The sequence below is a fragment of the Pteropus alecto genome, unplaced genomic scaffold, assembly GCF_000325575.1.
Source record: "Pteropus alecto unplaced genomic scaffold, ASM32557v1 scaffold5, whole genome shotgun sequence".
Lineage (NCBI taxonomy): Eukaryota > Metazoa > Chordata > Mammalia > Chiroptera > Pteropodidae > Pteropus > Pteropus alecto.
The window spans coordinates 11,639,193-11,648,214 of record NW_006441953.1 but is presented as its reverse complement, the minus strand read 5'-3'; the positions used below and the strand labels follow the sequence as shown (position 1 = coordinate 11,648,214).

At 30.8% G+C, this 9,022-nt stretch overlaps 1 non-coding gene across 1 annotated transcript; it reads right to left on the bottom strand.

The window, feature by feature from the left end:
* Positions 1-6,501: 6,501 nt before the first annotated feature.
* On the bottom strand, positions 6,502-6,608 carry LOC112485730. The gene has a single exon (XR_003048518.1). It is a non-coding gene; the product is annotated as a U6 spliceosomal RNA (small nuclear RNA).
* Positions 6,609-9,022: the final 2,414 nt, after the last annotated feature.

Here is a 9,022-nt window from a genome sequence, read left to right as displayed (position 1 = left end):
GATTCTTATAATCTATTTAAATTGTGAAACCAGCTACATTTCTCTTATAAAACATACTTTTTAATCTATGAAAAACCAAAAATGTTTTTCTTTAAGTGAGCAAATCATTCCAATCTACTTTCACTATTATGATAAACTTTTCCTTTACTTTAAAGGGGAAATGAAATTTAGGATAACACTTACATTAAAAAAAAAGACATTGGATTCCCAGACATAGTTCATAATATTTAACCCAGGATTCAGATGGTTAGATTGACAATCTATTTTCATCTTCTGTTCTAAACATAAAAAAGATGTATTTGCCTTGAGCAAAAATGAAAGTGAGACTTTTGCTGTAGGACGACTATTATGGTCAAGAATGGTCTAATATGTATCATGCATTTTAAATACTAAATTCATCCTTTTGACTGTGGGCTTAAATAAACAAGATAATCACATTCTGTTAAAAAGCAGTAATATTTTTTTCCCTGTGTTCAAGTTGAAGGGAAGTTTATTGTGAAGCAGATAAAAAGGGAGTTAGAGTTACATTGTGGGAAAAATTCATGATTTACAAATTAAAGATACCAGAGTAATTATAATGATTGACTTAGATTAATAAATGTGGCTCAAATTTAAATGCAAATGTTGTGTTTATATTTGCTATGGGACCTGATATCATGAAGATATATTCAATTCTTTCATTGGATCACAACTTTTCTGAGCAACTTATTAAAAAGCTGGTTAGTTCTTTATGCAGTTTCATTTTAAGATAAGTAAACAAATGATTAGTGAAATTACCAGTCATTAAAAGATTACATATTTATAGAACATAATTCTTAAACACCAATATCTATTGATAATGTAAGCATTTTACATATTTACTTACTCATTATCCATAAAATCTATTTTTATAGGTATTATTATTATCTCTTCATGATACAAAAACTGAGTCACAGACAGATTAAATGACATAAAGAGAAAGTGTCAAGCTAGGATTTAAAATCAGTTTCCAGACACCGCTTTCTCAGGTATATTACCACACTCCTTTGCTGAATTTTGAAAATTAATGGTAATATGAGCAGGAAGATGCCTTGATAGAAACATTAACTCTTGATAATGGTAACAGTATGCACGATTTTCTTATTTTTTGCATCAATAACATATGAGTTCACAAATATACTTATTTAATATCGCTAATACTTCGGTTTTAAAATTGTGAAATGGGAGGGGGAAATTAGGAATCATAAATTCAAGCTCACTTTTGCTACTGAGTTCTTTAAATTTATTCATTTGCAAATGGATTGATGGTGCTAGTCACTGGATATAGAGCAGTAACAGGATAAAAAGATCCTGCCCTCATGGGACTTAAAATCCGATGGGAAATCAGAAAATAACATGTAAACAGATAAGAAAGAAAACTACAGGTTGTAATAAATTCTTAGCAGGATGGTTAAAGAATGATGTGATAGAAATACACCTGGGGGCATGCTAATTTCAAGAGGGTGATTTACCTGTGAAAGCTCAGTATGCATGCACATGTGCGGACACACACACAAAGACACACACACACACACACACACACACACACAGAATATGCTAAATGCTGCAGGAAGTATAGGGAGATACATTTCAGTTAGAAGAAACAAATGAAAGTCCTACAGCTGACAAAATAATTTGGTATAGTCAAGAAAACAGACTATCATCTGCAGGATAGCACGATATGGAAACAATGATACAGGATGATATTGCCGAGGTGGTCAGAATAGCAGCCTGAACACCCATTAGAAGAGCCCAGTATTTATTTTCCGGAAAAGTCTGCCCTATTCACCATAATGGCTTCTTCTCATATCCCAGATTTTGGACCGGGTCTCCTTCCAGTTATAACTGACTGGTTGAGTTTGGACATTCATATTTACCTTGATTCTTTTCCAGTAACTTGCAGACAGAAGAAATATCTTCTAGATATAACAGATTTATAAAAATATTAATAAGCGTTACTTTTACTCTTATAAATTAACTACTTTAATTTTAGAGTATCTGTGATTTGGATATTTAGTTATTTTGCCATACAAATTACATTTATCACCACCTTTCATCCTCCTTATAACTCATCTCATTTCTTTTACTTCATTCTCATATTTAGAACATCACATTAAAAAAAAATTTACCTACCACACCCATTAAACCTACTTCATTTAGTAAGAAGAAATGTTCTACTTCAAACTGACTGACAACTTTTGTAGAGAACATTTTGTTTCTAAATATATACAAGTAGAAGAAAGTTAGCTTTGGAGGTAGAACAGTTAGCCAACAATCAAATCCCCAAGGTTTTCTACAATGTTTTGTACAAGAAAATTTCAATAAAAGGAGATAAGACCATTTGACTTGGGATAAATCCATAGCCTTCAGGTTTTCACTCCCAAGATACATGTTGTATTTAATGACTTCAATCTTAAAGATTAGCATAAAGAAACAGTCCTGGATACAGATGATTGATTTAATGCTTGGCATTCTAATTATTGTCTCCCTTCCATTCAAACTCAATTAAAATATGCTCTTATAAAAAGATAACTAGAGCCCTGTGCATGAAATTATTTATACTAATTGTAAAATAAGAATTTCCAGTACATCAAATGAGCAGTGACTTTATACATATAGAAAAACTACCATAAAAGTTAATGATGTCTCATGAAATAATAATTATTAAACTATAAGAAGAGAATTACATACATATATAGTCATTTAAAGCTCTGCTTATATCAGCGTTTTATTATGGCTGAGAAGGAAATTAAGTTTTTTTTTTCTTTTTTAAACACAGGCAAGTTTTACAGCCTTTCGTATTATAAGTACACAAATTATTTGACCACACCAAAATTATGAAACTATAAGATATATAGCAGCATTTATGGTTAGAAGTGCAGTCAAGAAATATTTCCTGAATTAGATATATACTAGGCATATAATAATACAAAGATAAATTTTAAAAATAAGCAATCATGCTCTCCTCTCAAGAAGCTCATTATACAATAAGAAAGTATGTATGTTATTTATATATATATGTATATATATGTATATGTATATATAAATGGGAGATTTTTTAAGAAAAAAAGCTCTGATACATATGTAATCAAGAAATAACATAAAATACATATAATATATAGTTTATAATATTAAATAATATGTAATCAAGAAATAACATATGTAATATATATTTTATAATATTAAATATGTTATTTCTTGGTTATTGGTCAGAGAGTAGGACACATGGCCAATTATTATCTGACTATTAAAAATTCCACCTGAAAATGACATCCATAAATACTGTCAAAGCAAGCCACATAATTATATCTGATTTTAAATTAGCAAGAGAGTGTAATTCTACATCTGTCCAGAAGAAAACCATAAATATTTAATGAAAACTGTGATGTATAGGATGCATAGAATGTATACACGAGACTAATATTTCTTAATATAGGAAAAAAGAAAGAAAAATGATGGTCATTATTTATCAATAAAATGAATTGATGTACTAAGCATAAAGCAAGGAAAATGAAAACTGAAAAGTTCTGAGATTTTAGTAAGGTGGTCAATTGTACCAATAAATGTGAAATAAGAAATATTTTTCTTAAATTTTAATAGCACTCAGCTAGTATTTTTAAATTTTTAAAAATTTCCATGCAAAATGTTTAAATACAAAATCTAGAAATACGACTTTCTACAAAAATGTATACAACTTATATACATAAAATTGTAAAAGTCTATTTTGAGACCTAGAAAAAAGTTTTTGGACTGTATAGCGGAATTGCATTGTCGACAAAAAATCTGCAATTTTATAAAGATTTTTAATGTCTCTAAATTTATCTATATATTTAATGTAACTGCAATAGAAAATTTTATAACAATATTTATTAATAATGAAAATAATTCTCTAAAAGGTGTAATGAGTCTAGCCAGAAATTTTTAGCTAGAGAAAAATCGAATAAAGAATTGGTTTTGTGTGTGTGGTATGTGAAATAGGTAGGTTGGGTATTAGCATTCTGAGTAGACAAGGCACTGAACCATAAAACTTGAGAAGAGTTCTGGCCGTTCTCTATGCTATGGGTTTTAGCCATCTAATTTTTGGATCATAAGAAAGTCCAGAGATCTTGAGGAAAAAAAGGGAGCATTATCAGGATTTGGAGCAATGACTATTTACCGACTGGTATAAAAGTGTTGAAATTCAGCATTTTAACAAGTGGTTTAGATGTACAGATTAAACATGTATAGGAGGAGTTTACTAAAATGTATAGAATCCTATTACATTATTTAAAATGCATAATAAATATGGTTTTTATAATCAGACTATGAAATTATCAACATCCTAATCAAAAGCTTCGTAACAGTTATGATTATATTATAATCAAATGAATTCCAAAGGGACCAAAGAAAAATTTTGACAATCAGCCACATAACCTATCAGTTTTAAATTTCTCTGTTGTACTCTCAGATTATACTTCGAATTTATCGCTTTCCCTTCATCTCCCCAGTTAGCAAAATTTTAAGCAACCACCACTTGTCACCTGCCCTAAAAAAGCTAATTTTTCCACTTACCTTCTGGTTTCACAATCACTTCTCTATTTAGCACCTAGTGACTTTAATTTAAAAAATAATAATAATAAGTCATATGTCTTTACAAAATATCCAGTTGATCTTTGTGAACTTAAAAGAAAAACTTAAATGCCATACCATATCTTACAAGGATCTGCATGATCTGGACCTATTGAGTTTTCCGTTTTTATTTCATGCCACTTTCTCATCAAACCTGGTCACACTGGTCTCTGCAGTCCTAACTCTTATTGAGAATTTTTCACCTCAGGGTTTTTGCATAGATTACTCATTCCACATGGAAAGCATTTCATCAACATGTTGCAAAGTGATTTTTTCTCATCTTCCATATCTACACTGAAATAGCACCCTCTCCAAGAGGCTGTCCCTGAACACTGCATAAAGAAGGGACATAGCTTTCATAATGCTTGTGTGCTTCCCTTATGTCATTCATCTCAATGTATACTTATTTTATATAGTCGTGTCTTTTGAATTTATTTGTCTGTGTCCCAAACCAGGACACTAACTGTTGGCTCATAATAATATATTTAGATTCAAAGTATGTGAGCAAGACAAAGGATCAGCTTGGTCAAAGACTGTTTTTAGAAGGAAATGTGACCTATTCTACTTGTTATCTTTTATGTTCAACATTAGTAACTATGAAAAGTTATAAAATGAGATCATAACTTTGTACTTAATCATCAGTAATGTACTTGGGCACAAAAAATATTATAAAAAATGAAACATTTGGGATTTCAGGTAATTAAATGAGTTATAGATAATTTCAATATAATGAACACTGAATGGCAGGCTACTAAACTTAGTAGATCAAAAATAAAGTAGTTTTTGTTATTCCTGTATTTAAAAGTTTTGTTTCAATATGAACTTTTCACTTTTTGGAAAACCAGTAGATAGAACGTGGGCTTGAGATCATTTACTAAGTAACACTTTATATTCTTTTCACTGGAATCAAACCAAACCGAGACAAACAATGAGTGGTTTTTGGGTAACATGAAAACTTATCTCTAATACTCTTTTAAAAGATATTGCCAAAGTTTGGAACAAGACTTTACATAAAGTACAAGCATAAATGAGACTAGGGCCATTGAAAGGAAGAAAATTGTTGACTATCAGGCCAAATTACAAAAATATATGTATTAAATAACCTGTCAAAAGTGAGTCCAGTGAAATTCTTAGTGCCTGCGGAGATTGAAATTTTAACATATTTTCTCAGCCCTCAGTCAAAAGAAAAATTACAACATATTCATCTACCACTAGCCATAGATAGAATAGTGACTCCTCAGGCTAGCCAGGAAGTTTTTCCTTTTTACATTTGATTCTGAGATGTTTAGAAGACCCTGACCATGAAGATACATCCATTTAACCCAGCCAGTACGTCTTTTGTTCTTCGGGAGCCTTGAAGTAAAAGCTCTGGAAGGCACATTTAGTGTCTGGATTATCACAAATTTTAATTTCAAACAGCACACAGAGGCACTGAGAATATGTTTAAGACACATGACTCAGCTCTTAGACTTACAATTCAGAAATTTCACTTGCTCTAAGTGAAGGGTGAATCAGAGAGGTTTTATTATCAGCTTCCAGGAATAAGCATTTCATATGAATCTTGTGCCTTTTCTCTGAAACATATAGGAATAGTACAAAATTAGTGGAAATTGACTGTGTTGGCTTATTAAATATCCAACTTCTCTCTTCTGACAAATAACATTTATTAGCTCTCTAGACTAGAACTCTAATTTTCTCATGCTTTCTCTCTTTCTGGGAAATTAAAAAAAATATATTTTATTATTAGTTTCAAGTATATACTACATTGGTTAGACATTTACAAAGTTTATAAAACGATCTCTTTAATTGATCTTTCTCTCCTCTGGCTCTCCACCTAATTGCATTTTCTATGTTGTGCTCCTCTTCCCTGTGACAAAAAATATGGAATGTTTCATGAATTTGTGTGTCATCCTTGCATAGAGGCCATTCTAATCTTCTCTGTATTGTTCCAATTTTAGTATATGTACTGCCGAAGTGAGCACTGGGAGATTTTTTAGCATTTTTAACTTCCAATATTCCTAATAAATTTTAGTTTCTGCTATACTTTTAACTTCCATTTCTGGTAAATAACTACTTATTATAGCATTCTTTTATTACGAATACTCAAAAGGTTAAAATATTAATGATGATCTTTTACATTTTATTATCCCAGCCTTAAATCTATTTCCTTCCATTTGTATTTGTTTCCTGTTTTTCTTTTGTCTCTGCTTTTAATTTTAGATATTTTCTTCAAGTGTCTTCTGTAGATATTATTTTCTTAAAAATGTGGTGATCCTTGGCTCCCATTTTTAACTTAGTGATAGAAAACTAAGAATCTGATTGAAAAAGGCCACTCCCCACTACCCCAATACCTGCACACTCCATCATAGTATCCTTATGAATTTTCTTTTCTGTTTGTTACATTTCAGAGAAAAGACTATCCCAATATCCCAAATGGATTGTAAATTACCTGGTTACCAATGTTTTGCTTAGCACATAGATAAAGTAAGTAGTGTACTTTCCATAAGTAAGAATTCATTATGTCTTGTCTGGAGCATAGTACCTGAGTCCTCTGTTGTCCTGATGTCTAGAAACTTTCTCTTTCACCCTCTGCAGGGATAAACCCCTCGGCTTCTCCCAGAGTGAAAGGACATTCAGGGTTGTAGGACAGATCCACTGGTCTCTTTCTTAAAAAAGAACTGTCACACGGTCCTGTCATTTTTATTCCTGCATTACATCTGCCCACCCATTTACTCTTCAGTGTTTGACATATGCATGATATAAATTAGTTTCCTTTTTTTTTCTTAGATGCAGAGTTTTTGGATCAAATAAGGCAGTTCCCAGTCATCTATCTTCCTATCATATCTCTCTGTTTCTCTCTGTTTCTCTGTTTCTTCACCTCTCTCTCTCTCTCTCTCTCTCTCTCTCTCTCTCTCTCTCTCTCTCGTGTGTGTGTGTGTGTGTGTGTGTGTGTGTGTGTGTGTGTGTGTGTTCTTCCTTCTCCTTTGTTTTTGCCTTGTGGAAAATACCTTTTAAAATTCCATTATGGTCATTTTAATGATATACAGACACAGTTAAATTTATTGTTCAATCCACTGGTTTTAATCAGAAATTTTATTTTTCTTAAGTACTTTTGATTTTCATGTTGCACTAATAATTTTGAAAAATCATTCTAATTTGCTAAAAAATGTATACTACTATACAACCTATTAGCATAACTACTATACATATGCATATAAAGAAGTACATTATGAAAATGACTCTCAAACATATTATAAGTTCATCAAGCTATAAGAAATCTACTAAATGGAAGGTTAAATGTAAAATTTTTTCCTCATGTCACTTTCATAGAATACTTTTAGCACAATGGGTCAATGTATAATAGTATCCTACCAGCATAGATAAAAACAAAATAAGGACAATGTACTGAAATATAAATTAATGGAGTTTCCCTATTTATTTTCCAACAATATATAGTAAAAAACTTATTTCGAATGCTGTGTTGTATGTTCATCATTATTCTTAGGCAGTCATTACAAAGAATAAAAAATACATATTATCTTTCTGGAAACACATTTTCTTAGTATTTTCTAATTCCATGCTCACCAGTTATGAGACATAGGCACTATATCCTGACTCTATAAGAGAGAACTTATTTATTATTAATACAGTTTTATGCAAACATGTATTCATGACATCGGTTTGCCCTCTTTAACTGTACCTCTGGGCAACATGTGAATCATTTATGAATTGGATATTGGTCTCACAATTGAAAAGATTGCAAATTTACAAGCAGACCACAGCACACGCATGTGTGTGTGCTCACACACACACAAAACACTTTATGTGAAGCAGTTCCTCATTTTGTAGAATAGTAAATATTGAAAACACTAGCTCTATTAATTAAGAAAGGTTTTCTCAGGTAAACAGATATTAACCTAGTAGCTGATAGATAACTGTATTGAGACATCATGATTAGTTATAGATATATCGATGATTAAATACTATCAAAAGGTTTAATGAAAAAAAGTGTTAAAAAAAAATATCAGGTTATCAGACCAGACTATCATGTCATGAAAATAATGAAAAAACTCCTAAAGTATTAAGACAAATAGATAAATTGTTCTAACCAAATTATAACACCAAATTAACAACACTAAAAATACATCACTATTATAATACCGTACCCCACAAAATATATTACACCTGACATAGAAATGCACCCTGTAAGGTGACGGTCATAGATTAATTGTCACAAATGTTGACTATTAAAAACATTTTATTTCATAATTCTATTCATTTTAATTATATACATGCACTTAAGATATTTTTATATAGAGAGCAAGGCAAGTAACAGAATGAATCATACTATTAGACATCAGTTTTATAATTTTGCTCAACTAACCATTAACATCAT